The 14,269-nt window shown below is 41.2% G+C and overlaps 1 pseudogene; it reads left to right on the forward strand.

The window, feature by feature from the left end:
* The first annotated feature begins 3,293 nt into the window (after positions 1 to 3,293).
* On the forward strand, positions 3,294 to 3,950 carry LOC144105387 (uncharacterized; annotated as a pseudogene).
* The last annotated feature ends 10,319 nt before the right edge of the window (positions 3,951 to 14,269 follow it).

A 14,269-nucleotide genomic window follows, 5' to 3' on the forward strand; every position in this document is an offset into this window, starting at 1 on the left:
CCAGCATTAGAGGCCCCATTGTTGACCGACGTGAGTCATAATTTGTTGTGCATCAGGCTGCGACTACTGGCAACATGAAGGTCAAAGTAATAATTTTATCAACGCTTTCATCGTTACGTCATCTTTCAGGCATTAATGGCAATCCATCTACGCAGCTTATGTATCGAAAACAGGTCTTTAATCAGCTGGGCCGTTTGATTGTTTTTCTCACGTGTCCATAACAGATCCGCCAGCAAGCATGCATTTATAGCGGTACGTGCGGCTTGTACATTTTGCTACTATCAGGGAGGATGGGCCTCGCACTTAGCTATAGCTGCAGTAAGTATAATAGGTAGTTACTACAACAATAGACTTGAGTGGTAAACTCTAAAGATGTAATTGCTGGACATTGAATCATATCAAATGCTCACAATAAAATAGCTACTAAGCCACTTCTGCCTTAGTAGCTGCACTGTAACCGCATTTTCAATTGCGTTTTTCATTGCTTATTTTGTGGCATCGATATTGTTCGGTACTATCTTACTTGCTTTGCTTTTCCACTGTATGTATTTTCCTCTCCTTCTTAGACATACAGCATGTCCGCAGTATTCAATAAATAAAAATAAATAATAAATGGTAATATGTGGTGCTGCTAAATTCACATCATCACCGAGTGCATCATGCACATGACATGCCGCACAGCTACCGCTTAATTTTGCGATGCACGCGCCATACCTCAACCCTCACGCTGGGATTGTCGAATAATAATTGTTAGCAGGATTTTTGCAGTGCCACAGGACGACACATAGAGAAGATACAAAGGACACTCCGACTTACTTTTAAGAATATTTCCAGCTACAGAGCCACCGGTAACATAGAATGTTAAAATTTGCATGATAAACTGTAGAGAACAGGCGGCAGGTCACAATAACGGGTTTGCACCCGTTTTTAGTAATACAACTCGAGCGCCGACATTTCGCTCATCCCCTTAAGACCAAGGGAGAATAAGTACTCGCCGAGATTTCCAACCTACGCACGGAGCACATAACGGCGCAACCCACACGTTCCATGATTTTTTATACGCTTCGCGCAGCCCTTCATTCATTCCTTCGCATATCGCAATGCTTGCCTCCTTCTGGGAAATACTATTTGTGGTAACTGCTAGCAACATCTGGAGAATTTTTAGTGAAACTTGCGGTCAGTTCTTTCCTTGTTCTTACCTTCGAAGGATTTAACACGGCACGATCCGCTGGCGCAAATCAGGAAGGCGGAAACGTTTATCGGAACTCCTTAGCAGAAAACGGTCGACCTGGACAATGCGTTTTTCGCATGCGCAAAATATCACCGGATTGGCCTATTCGATATGTCATAGGATGCTGACCATAGGATAAGTGGATTCTACCATGATATTACCAAAAAACACGAACGGTGCACAAGTCCTTGCTCTGTTGTTTGGTAGCGGTGCAACATGAGGTAGAAACAGCAGCGTCTCGTATGGGCATGTGGCTTTATACTGACGATGCAATCATTACCGTGCTGATTCCGGAGCGAAGGCACAGGTGTTGAGCAACGCACGCTTTTTTACAGCTTTCTATATTGTTCTCTTTTTTCCTATCTTGCTGCTAAATACCAAGACAGTGTCACGAACGGCCCAATAAATGTGTGTCAAGGGCGTCAGCTGCTCTGCGTGAACTGCCTCCCAGTTTGAAGTCATAAAACGTTCTCTTCCTTTCGAAGTAAAATAATATCGTTTTTGATAGATTATGACCGCTCAAGGTAATAATGAAAGGTCATGAGATACTGCGTATAGGCATTGGGAAGTCTTTCCAGATGAATCTCAGTAGCCGGCTTCGCCATTGCTTGTGGCATTCTGTACGTGTTCTTTTGTCACGAGCGGGATCGCCAAATCATCTACATCACCTCTCCCTTCAAGTCGTGCTAGTTAATTTGGTTACATTATTTTTATTGTTAGAGTTACGCGACTTTTTTCAGTGCGTTGTCCACTCTTCTCATGACACTTTGTGCTGTCCCTTAGCGCGAAGAAAAGTGTTCCGATTACTAGTTTCTTCCTTGACGGTTTCTTCCTTAAATAGCGAAATTAAATCATCCAGGACTGCCTACTATAATAATTTGTTTAATGCGCATCTCTCCGACCGCCCGAAAGAAAAGTGGAGACGCCTAAATGTTCTGCTAAATCGAAATAACCAACATCAGGACCTCGCGAGCCTAGTTATGCATGGCAAGGAAATAGCTGGGCCGTCCCTTGCAAATGCCTTCAACCAATATTTCACTGAAGTTGGAAGCAGTCAGTACAATCCAGGTATGTCTCGATTTTTTGGGCGACAGGCTAAACGAATCGATGTTTCTTGAACCAACCGACGAAGCTGAGGTTTACTCAGTGTGCAAAAGTTTAAAGAACACGACAAGTCTTGACCCAAGTATTATTCAAAGTTTACCTGTAAAATACGTACTACCTTTGATCGTGCCATGCCTCACACATATTTACAATACCGCGCTTCGCACAGGACGTTTTCCCGCTGCCATGCAGGTGGCCAAAGTTGTGGTTATTTATAAAAAAGGTGATAAAAACGTTCTAGGAAATTACAGGCCAATATCTGTACTACCTTTTTTCTCCAAGCGGCTAGAGCGAATAATGCATCGACGATACTACAATTTCCTACAGAAGCACTGTGTAATAGCCAACTGTCAGTATGGATTCACCAAGCATAGATCAATTGAGCATGCTCTGCTTGATCAAAAAGAATACATATTAAATAACTTCGAAGCTCAACACCTCAACTTAGGCGTCTTTGTAGAATCTAGCAAAGCATTCTATACACTGAATCACGAAACTGTTTAAAAAACTCGACCACTACGGTATACGTGGCCACGCCCTCTGTCTCATTCAATCGTATTTCAGTGCTCGTCGCCAGTATGTCGCTTTAAATCACTGCTCTTCGGACTTGTTAGCAATCACAAACAGCGTGCCCCAGGGCAGCCTTCTGGGACCACTCCTATTCAACATATATATTAATGACGTATGCAACATCAGTAATTTAGTTAAATACATCATATATGCTGACGACACCAGTCTATTTTTGTCCTCACCTGACATTAAAGAACTAACTAGCAGCGCAAATACAGTTTTGTCATCATTATCTGAGTGGTCATCTCTGAACTCATTCAAAATAAACAAACTAAAAACTAAAGCTTTATTGTTCCATCCGAAGGGGCAGCATATAGGCAGTGTGCCACCACTCTACTTCGACAACGCCCCCATTGAGTACGTGGAAACCTTCACATTACTCGGAGTGGTATTTACTCCTACTATGTCGTGGGACGCCCACGTAAGCAAAGTGTGCCTATCCCTTTCCAGATATATTGGGATAACTTCGCGGAATAAACATATTCTACCCGCCAAAACCAAGCTTAATCTGTACTATGCGTTCTTTTATTCTTATGTATCGTATTGCTTCCTTGTATGGGGACAAACCACAGCATCTAACATCCAGAAGCTTCTAGTACTGCAAAAAAGAATACTTCGCGTAATTGCTAATGTACCGTATGATGCTCCGACACGTCCTATCTACCAGCAGTACAGAATGATACCCGTAACAAGAATGTTCGATTACAGGTTTTCATTGTTCTATAAAAAATAATAGCCGAAGACGACGCATTTTTTTCCGGCATTGTGACACTTACACCACATCGGACACCGTATGTGACACGACAGCGTATGATCTATTCATTACCACGATGCAGAACAAACTATGGCTTTTCCACACTAAAATACATTCTTCCGAAATACTTGAACACGCCATTTTACGACACGTTACACAGCATGTCTGTCTCGGCTATTCGAAATGTGTTTTCAAGCTAGGTGCCACAGTATGTGTACCCATGTATAGAACTCTATTGCATTGAACTGTAAATTTTGTGTAAAACCTTTATTCTGTTGTGCGGAAATACTACTTGTCCATGCTAATAAAAAAAAAAGAAGTTTCCTTTCATGCATGTATTTGAAAAAAAAAGTTTCTTTTTATGCACGTATTCAAAAAAAAAATATTTCCTTTTGAGCATGTATTTTACACGCCTTGTCTTTCCATGTACCTTTGCGTTGTTACAAGTGTATGTAACCGTCACAGTCGCTACCAAACTGCCTCTTTGTAGGGGTGGCGAGGCTTGTCAAGCGGTCGTAATGACTGCTTTTTTCTTGCCACCCTCAGTTTTGTAAAAGAAGCTGAAATAAAGTGATTGATTGATTGAATTCAACTTTTACGCATGCTACTGAATGTAAGACAGTGCTGTCATTTTACCATAACATTGGAAGTAACAAGTTAACAAATCTCGGTACCACCAAGCATTTAGGAGTCAGCTGCGCCAAATTTACGCAGCTCTAAACATAGTGGCATGTGTGTTCTACTCGACAGCGTCCCGAAAACGTCTTCCCGGCGAAAAAGTTATAACTTGCAAAGAAGCTAGCTTATTTGCCCACAAAACAATCATAATCCCATCATATGAGTAGGCTTGCGTTACCTGGTGCTACCATCAAATATTTTAAACTACATAATACAAGTAACTCAAAAATGTTTGCTGATTAATTTTCGTCAACGTTCAAATAGCAGACTTGGTAACGGCATTGCTACGCTCATGTGGATTTGAATTACTGGGAACATGTAGGCAAGAAGCAACGCTTGAGCTTTTTTTTTTGATTGTTCAAAATAATTTAAGCTACAAAGGCATATATAGGCCCTGGTCCCTGGGGAACAGAGCACGAGAATAGACTGTGAAAAAGCAATCAAGGCTTACGACACACGCGCTGAATATTTACGCTGCGCTTGTTTTCCTCACATCGTCGAGATCTGGAATTGCGTGCCTGCGGATGTTACTGATCATACATGTGTAGCATTTCGACCGCAGGACTGATATTTTATGTCGTGGGCATCTAACTTGATGCTACAACGTTTCAAATTTAGTTCTGTTGCAGGAGGTTGCTGAATGGGTCGGTTTTGATTTTATGCATGTTTGACAAACACAGCGCGAATCAGACGAGTAAGATAATGCTTACAAACGCTCCATCAATTGATCATATTTTTCGTACTGGTGTTTCTAGTTTAGATAGGTATAAGGTCCCAAATTAACTCAGGCTCTGAGAGCCGCCGAGCAACCGAGCGCCATCACCACTGTGCGACCGCGGCGGCCGCGTCCTAGTGTTTCTCAGGCTGTACTTGCCAATTAATCATCGTTTCATAATGTGGCAATTTTGCCACAGTGTATATGCATGTTCGCACAATAGCATGTATACTGCTCCGCGACAGCTCTGGCTAACTTTATCATACCTACTTAGCTTTAAGAAAAAGCGATATTTCTACACAAAGAAATAAGCTTTACATTGGGGCGGCTTAAATACCAAATGCCGAACCGGAACCACAACTTGCCCACCTCGAATAAATTATTTATCGCCGTTATAGATTGGATGTGCAGTTAAAATTTCAGCAGAGTCAAACACGGGGAGTTTTTGCAGTTGGATAACTGTGGCAGGCCGCACATATGGGTCGTGATGGTTCTGTCAATATAGTTTAAACGGGTCTGAAGTACAAAATGTTACAAGGCGTCTTTATTGCCAAATTATATCAGCATAGTGTGTGATCGGAGAAACAATAAACGAAACGGGATGCAACTACAAGAAATATAGGCGAAATTACAGTATGTATAGGCCATTTTCAATAATGGAAGTTACCAACATGGCCAGACAAATAAATAATACTATTATAATAAATGAATACTTGGTTTTTCGGAAAAGGAAATGGCAATAGCTGTCTCATATAACGCTGGACACCTGAACCGCGCTGCAAGGGAAGGGATAAAGGAGGGAGTGAAATAACAAAGGAAGAAAGAGGTGCCGTAGTGGAGGGCTGCGGAATAATTTCGACCACCTGAGGATCTTTAACGCGCACTGACATCGCACAGCACACGAGCGCCTTAGCGTTTTGGCTCCATAAAAACCCAGCCGCCGCAGTCGGGTTCGAGCCCAGGAACTCCGGACCAGTAGCCGAGCGCCTTAACGACTGAGCCACCGCGGCGGGGTAAATAATACTATGCAGATTGTGTTTTCAGTCTAACCTTGTCCAAAAGGACAGAAAGATCTCTTTTTTCTCTATGAAAGGAAATATACATTCATAATCATCCCCCTCACTACGCCCACTGCAGCGGAAAGGCCTCTCCCATATCTCTCCAATTATCCCTATGCCGCGAGAGGCGCGACCACACCCTCACCGCAACCTTCTTAATTTCATTCGTCAACCTAACTTTCAGCCGTCCCTGCTACGCTTCCTTCCTTGATATTCAGTGCTGTATTTTTATTGACCAAAAAATATCTTGCGTTTGAATTACATGCCCTGTCCAAGCACCTGTCGTGCTCTTGATTTTTACTATCGGGTTTCACTAACATGCGTTTCTTCTCTGATCCACTACGCCCGCTTTTGGTCTCTTAACATTACACCTCTTATTTTTCTTGCAATAGCTGACTCTGTTGTCCTTAAGATGAACCCTTTTCGACGTCCTCTACATTCGTGACCCATAGGTGAGCTTGCAAGGTACATTTCTAAACGCTTATCTTGAGGGATAGTGGCAATTTAGCATTTATAATCCGAGAGACCCTTCCAAGTGCGCTCCACCCCAGTCTCATCCTTCTACTTATTTCGCCCTCATGATTTCGATCTCTGTTCGCTACCTCCCCTAAGTGGACGTATTACATGACCACCTCCTGCACCTACCTATTAATTTTAAACTGCTGTTCCCTTCCGAGACTGCGAATGTTTCTTTGGTTTTCTACATATTACTCAATAAAAAAGAGCATAATTATTATTATTGAATAAGCGGAGCCACATCGCTCTGTGATAAAGAAGAGTCTAGAGTAGAGTACATTAAAATTATTGTTTTTCTTGCGTCGGATGTACAGACTGAAATTTTCAATAAAACATTTTGCTGGGCTGGTTGGTAACACATACTTGAAAAAAATATAGCGCAAGACACGAGCAGGGAAGAAAGACACCACAAACAAGAAGCTTTCTGGTTTGTGGTGTCTTCCTCCCGTGCTCGTCTCTTTTGCGCTACATTTTTTCAACTGTGTAATTTATCATCTTGAATGTAAATATTTGTGTTACCATGTGAGCGACATATCTGTGATGAGTAATTTTAACCCTTCGTACCGGCCTTCCCTTCAGTAAATATGTTTGTTATTATATATGAAGCAACGTACTGTTTCTACTTCTCTGCTGTCAATTTTTGATATACCCGGGTATAATCAGCTGCGACAACACATTTATTACATTAGAAAGGATATTCCCGTTTTATTTTAAAAATCGTAGTCCACAATAAAATAAACGTTTATATCTATCATTTGGCAGACAGTTTTAATAGCATTTGAGAACAAAAGAGACCAACGCTCAACGTAAGCTATGTGCACTTTTTCAAAAAAAAAATTCTCCACTCAGTTAGCAGAGCAACATATACGCTGTGTTCACCATGTTTCGTTTAAAATTATGACTTCTTTCTTTTTTGGCAGGTTAACTAAGCACAGCCTGCAACAGCTTTCGCAGGCTGGTGTGATCAAGTTCGGTTATTACATTTAGTTACGTGGAGCCAAATGTGGAATCTGGTTTAATCGTTTCAAGCCCCAACAGATTTTCTCCAAAGTTTTTGCTGTTCGTCATTTACATTATGGGTAGGGTTTGTTGGAGACTGTGCCAGAATATAGCGATAATACAGCTCTCCAGAAGTCTTTTCCCTTGTATAAACCTGTGTAGACTAAATAGTACTGATCTGTCTCTTTCCAATTAACCTATTATTTTTGAGGGGCAAAGTCTTGGCTTTCCTGTATGAAGAAAGCGCCAATACTCGGCTTCTAAGCCAATCACACGAGTATGAACTTTGCTTTTTTCCCTCTAAATAAACTAGACTAGGTATAGTCGTTACTAAAAAAAAATGCCATTTCCAGCAATTGCGATGGCTGCTTACAAAGTACTTTGCTTATACGGCTCCTGTTTATTTGTTTAAATTAATCAACGTGCTGACCAAACATGGTCCACGAAGAAGAGGCAGGTACAAAAAATGCACAACGCACGCTTGCGCAAACTCAAATGAGTTGTAGACACGCAAATACCCCATAAAACAACGGGAACAATATGCAACGTAAACAAAGTAGCGCATCGTCGACAACGACAACAGACGGTTAAAATCATTCATCGGGGTCAAGCAGAAGACAATCACGGAGAGATGCTTTCCAGTCCTTGAGCGTAATAGGAATAAATGGGCACTTATATAAATTTGTAGCAGAAAAGATTGGTTCAAAACATTGTTCATGCGTATGGCGAAACAAGACAAGCCGCCCCATATCCGATGGTACGCACAACCCTTTATGTTGTTTTTAACAATAAATACCAATGGCTGCACTTGAGTCTTTCTATTCATTTTGTGCATTTATTCTTTTAAATGTATGTTTAACAATTCTGTAAGCTCAGTAATCGACATAAATAATGGTTCTATGGGGACGTAAGGAGACACCTACAAAAATGTATGCTTGTTTTTTTCTCTTTCAATTCCACAGTTGCGGTGCAGCTCGCACCCTCCTTTTTAGTGCACAGCAATGGTATGGGTTTCGCACTTTTGTGCCATAAGTGCCAGAACAAGTTTGCACACACCTGCTCCTATAAAGCTTTTATCACGCTGAATGTAGAGAGTACCGTGTAAGAGAACTAATCAGATATTATGACTTGGCGCAGCGCTAGCGAACGCTATATAAAATTGTACCCCCTCTCCCCCCAATATCCATAACTCTAAAAAGCTTAGAGGATGAAGAAGTTGCTTCATTAGTAGAGTGCGCTGGTTCGACTCTAATGAGTTTTATTTGGTTTTTATTAGTTGGAATTGCGTTTATAATATCTATATCTTGAAGTAATATTCAGATATACGCTTCTCGAATCAAAACAGCAGTGAAAATATAATCACGTATGCACTCTTTTCTTGCCAGACTCGGATTATTTTCTATATTTACCCAAGAAAGACCAGAAATAGTTATTTCTGCAAGCTCCTTTCGAACTGCCCATTAGGAGGTGAGCGCTGAAACTCACCTTTTGCTTAAATTAAACTTAAGGAAATTCTCATCTTTGAAAGTGATGCGTTTAAAATGTCCTGCTCTTCGATCGCTCCACACAACCTTCTGAAAAGCCGCAGCTGATGCCCTTCTGAAGTGAACTTTGTTCCCTCGCAAATGCATGTCCCGGCAACAGATACAACGGCGCCATATATTTCTTTCATGACGCCGTAGCAGGGCAGGCGGGATGTCGGGTTGGATTTGGAATTTTTCCAAGTTACAAATACGACCGAAGCGGAAAAATATAGCTCAAGGCTCTCTGTGCAGCATGTACAGGATGTACTCCATCTGCAGGAAGTTAACGTGCCCGTAGCGGTCGCTGCAGCTAGTACTCCCAACAACTTGCATCTACAGCTACTCTGCAAGTAAATGGAGAGTAATACTAGGGGAATAATATTAATTTCATCACCCTCATTACATGCACCCCTCAACAGATATATGTAGCCTACATGCATTTGTGCGAAATTCACAGTGCACCAATAAATCTTAACCTTTACGGTTTGGTTTCAAAGAAAATAAAATTTTTTGACAGAGTGCCCTTCAATATATTTATGAGGCGGGGGTACATACATGTTGATTTCAATGTATAAAGATAGAAGACCGAAATAATGCATACCTAATATTCAACACATTTTCTGAGTGTATCGACGGCACATTCAGAAACGCAAGCTCTCAGGTTGTCAACGCAAGTTGGCAATTCGTTGTCAAGGAAACAATATTTTCTGTGCGCAGATGCACAACTGCATGGGAACGAATGAACGGATGATCCCGGTTTCGACACAAATTCGAGAAAATTTTCAATGTCTGAATATGAATCTTGCTGTTTTTGTGCATGAAATAGACTGGTACGTAGAAATTAGTATACTGCCTTTCTCCTACTAGTATGAACCAATATTTTTGGTCGCAAAAAATAATACCAAAAGAGCAGTTTATGACACTGGATTGATGACAAACGTAGGGATAAGAAGAGAAATAGGGGCTAGTGACAGCCCAGATTTTTTTAATGCAAAGCATTATATGGCTCATGATGCGCAAAATCTGGCGTTGTCGTTGTCCACGACAGATAATCTGAAAATGAACGTGACTTCATGATGTCTCCGGCTCCGCTTACCTCGCCAGATAAAGAAGAAAACGAAATTCCTGAAATAAAATTTTTCTTAAAGTGGGGCACGAACCTAGGAATGCGGAAAAAGATCAGCTTCGCTGAAGAGTTGATTAGAACACTGCGCCACTGCCCGTTATTTTTTCAACATGGTATTTAATACAACAATGCAACGTTTTATCTACTTGCACTAGGTAGAAACACTAAGAAACCAGTCGCGAATCAACATACCTAAGCAAACAAGCACAAGAGAAGAGGCAATGCATTGCACATAACTAATAAATTACTAATGCGACAGGCTAAAGTAAAAAACAAGTAAAAAAGGCAACGAAGGACACAGAAATAAGAGTCAGTGCCACTGTGGTTAGAAATCGGTCTGGGCATGCACTTCGCTTAGGTGTAGAATTATACTGCTCAGGTGGCCTTTTGCAGAAACAACTGATTCCAAATGTCGGTCTACCTACATATTTTCCAAAGGCTGTGTAATACAATTATATTGAACTCGTGAAAGAGTTCATCACAAAACGGCAATGCAGTGAGATATATGGCAGAGAAATATGTCGAACTGACTGTTTTTCACCGTCATTTTTTTCACCGTCATGTTTTTCGACGTCATTTTTTTCAATTTATGGAACAGTGTTCAATCGTTTAGAGAGCATCACAAAGGCGGCAATTTACAGACACTCAAAAATACCTTGTTTCTATAACCATGCTTTAGGGCTAAAGTCATGCTGTGTAGCTTGTAGAAAAAAGTGTGCGTGCACGGTGGCAGCGGCATTTTTCGGACCCTCTTGAATGCGCAACATGCCCCTATCACGCTGCACGAACACATTTAGGTGCGACGTGTCCCATTAAACCAGAATTCACAGATTGGTGGGTGAACAGTGCAACGAAAGCGGGACAAAGGTAAGACAAGCGCTGACTAGCAACTGAGGTCATTGAAGGCCGAAAAGTGGTAATATATAGTGAACGTAAACAATAAAATATAAAAACAAAAAAACGACAGAAGAGGGTAAACAACCTATGCCATGTGCAAGTCAAGATATTGAATTTCCTTGTCACTTAATGTCACAGAAGGATTGCTGATGCGCTGTTCTCTAAGATTAAGAGTTTGATATGCTTCCATGATTTCTCGCGTGTACATGTTCTTATAATGGAACAGCACTGCTGTCTTCTTGTACAGCGGTTTGCATTCGCATTTTTTTGCAGCGAAACTTTGTCCCAGGAGCCGGGCCATCTTTTATGGTGTTCTTTTATGCGCTATGTCGTTTTCGTGTTTGCATTTGCACCTAGCGCAATGCGTGGCAACATGGCAAGGAGGGTCATTCTTTTCTTGCGCATTCCTGCTCTATTAACCTCTTGTTCAGGCATCTGCCTCTTTGCCCAACATAGGCAGCACCGCACTTGAAGGGTATCTGGTATACAACGTTTTCTTTGCAGTCAACGGAGGGTGACACATGTCGAACCTCGCAACCGACCTTCTTTGTTTGCTGCACCTCCGAAACTTGTTTGCACATGGCACTCAGTTTGCTAGGGGCAGAAAATACGACATCGACGTCGTACCTGCCTGCAACCGTCTTGATGCCGTGCGACGTGCCATACTTGTAGGGGACTACAGCCGGTCTTTTTTCTCCTTTCTCTCATTGGAGTTGCAGCTCTTAACACTTTTAAGCAGCTTTTCTGAAGCTCTAGAGATGATACGATCTGGCTAATCATTAGCGTGTAACCCGCACACTTGTGCCTTAACGTTGTCAGCAATCCTTTCACGGCATGACGTTTTTCAGAGCAGATATCAGGCATCATAGTGACCTGAATGCCATGTCCAAACAAGTTTCGGAGGTGCAGCAAATAAAGAAGGTCGGCTGTCAGGTACGACATGTGTCACCCTCCGCTGACTGCAAAGAAACGTTGTATACCAGATACCCTTCAAGTGCGGTGCTGCTTATGTTCGGCAAACAGGAAGATGCCTGAATGAGAAGTTAATGGAACACGAATGCTCAAGAAAAAATGACCCTATTTGCCATGTTACCGCTAATTGCGCTAGGTGCAAGCGCAAACGCGAAAAAAAAACTAAACCATAAAACACAGAAAAAGATGGCCCGGCTCCGGGGACAAAGTTTCGCGGCAAAATATGCAAATCTGAACCGCTGTACAAGAAAGCAGAACTGCTGTTCTGTCATAAGAACAAGGTGACCCGAGGAATCATGGAAGCATATCACATCGATAATCTTGGAGAAAAGTGCATCATCAATCCTTCTGTGGCATTAAGTGACAAAGACATTCAATATCTTCACTTGCACATAGCATAGGATGTTTACCCCTTTTGTAATTTTTTCTGTTCTTGTTTTATATTTAATTGTTTACATTCACTATATATTACCACTTTTCGTTCTCAAATGAACTCAGTTGCTACTCAACGCTTGTCATGCCTTTGCCCCGCCTTTGTTTCGCGGTTCACCCACCATGAATGCTTGCCAACTCGCCCAAATCTCAGCTTTATTCGCAGAGTGGTACATGTGGCGGAGGGAAGAGCCTACAAATTAAATCCTTGTACAACCGTCTCCTTGGCTCAGAAAAGAGAAAGTCAATAAAAAAAGTCCGAAACAAAAATAAAAGTGCACCTCATGCATTAATCCCCAGAGACAAAACGGTTAGAAACATTAACAGACGCAACGAGGCTTGGGAAAACATGAACTAAACTAATTTTATTTATTTATTTATTTATTTTGCATTTATTTCAGTCATGTACAATGGCTGAGGAGAAAGGAAAAAAAGCCGCGCACGCGGCTTGACAAAGCTCCCATCTCCCGTAGCGGCTTGGCACGGCGATGACAGGCAGCAGTAAAACAATAACAAGAGAATGCATGAAATAGCAAATATGTACAATATCTTCATAACAGATCACCAGAATAGTCTCGGTACTGTTACACACACGCAAATGATAGTTTAATCACAGCACATGGATACTTAGTTTATTTTACAGTTGGATATGATTCATTGTTTTGTAAGAACATATTTCTGACAGCGTTATATGAAACGGAAAGAATGGATTGATTAGTGAAAGCATTTCTATTAAGGAAAGATGGCAACACATACCTGAGTGTTTGAAAACCGTAATTTGTGCGTGGACAAGGTACATACCAATATTCGTAGTGTCTTGTGTTGTGAACAGCGGTATTTTCCCGTAGATTCGCAAGGTCAGAAAAAAATGTGGTGTCACTATGTACCTGAGATTTATACTGCTGAATTACACGGTACTGATGAATAACCCTTGCATCCATAATGCGGTATTTTGCAAATAGAGCACTCGTATGTGCTAAGTACGTGGCACCCGCAATTGCTCTGACTGCATTTTTTTGTAATGTCAAAACCTTTTGAATATTAGTTTGCGTCGTTGTACCCCAAACCAAATGACAATATTTAACATGAGAGTCAAAGAGGGCATGGTAAATAACAAGTTTTGTCCTAGTAGGTATCATGCACTTTAACCTTCTGAGTATGCCGACAACGCGATCTAGCTTACTCTCCATTTGCTCGATGTGGTAGTCCCATAACATAAATTCATTGAAGTGAACGCCAAGTGTTTTTACAACATTAGTTATTTCTATTATATTACCACCTAATACTAAATCTGTATGTACAACCCATTTGACATTTTTAGCTCTAAAAAATATCGCCTTTGTTTTCCGTGTGTTTATTAGTAGGGAATTTTTTTCAGACCATGAGTTAAGTTTTCCCAACACGCTATTAGCCTTTTCTACTATATCATTCGCGTTGGTGCCGGTCAGAAATAAAGTAGTGTCGTCAGCGTAAATTACGTATTCTGTTTCGGAGTCAATCTGTACTAAATCATTAATATATACATTAAATAATAAGGGACCAAGGATACTACCTTGAGGTACACCATGCTTTATTTTATTGTAAGTAGAGCGATGATTATCTATAGAAACGTACTGATATCGGTCAGTTAAATAGCTGGTGATAAGAGATAGTGCTTTGTTCCGGACACCGTATGCAGAAAGTTTAAGAAGAAG

Source organism: Amblyomma americanum, chromosome 9 (assembly GCF_052857255.1).
Source record: "Amblyomma americanum isolate KBUSLIRL-KWMA chromosome 9, ASM5285725v1, whole genome shotgun sequence".
In the NCBI taxonomy this organism is placed as follows: domain Eukaryota; kingdom Metazoa; phylum Arthropoda; class Arachnida; order Ixodida; family Ixodidae; genus Amblyomma; species Amblyomma americanum.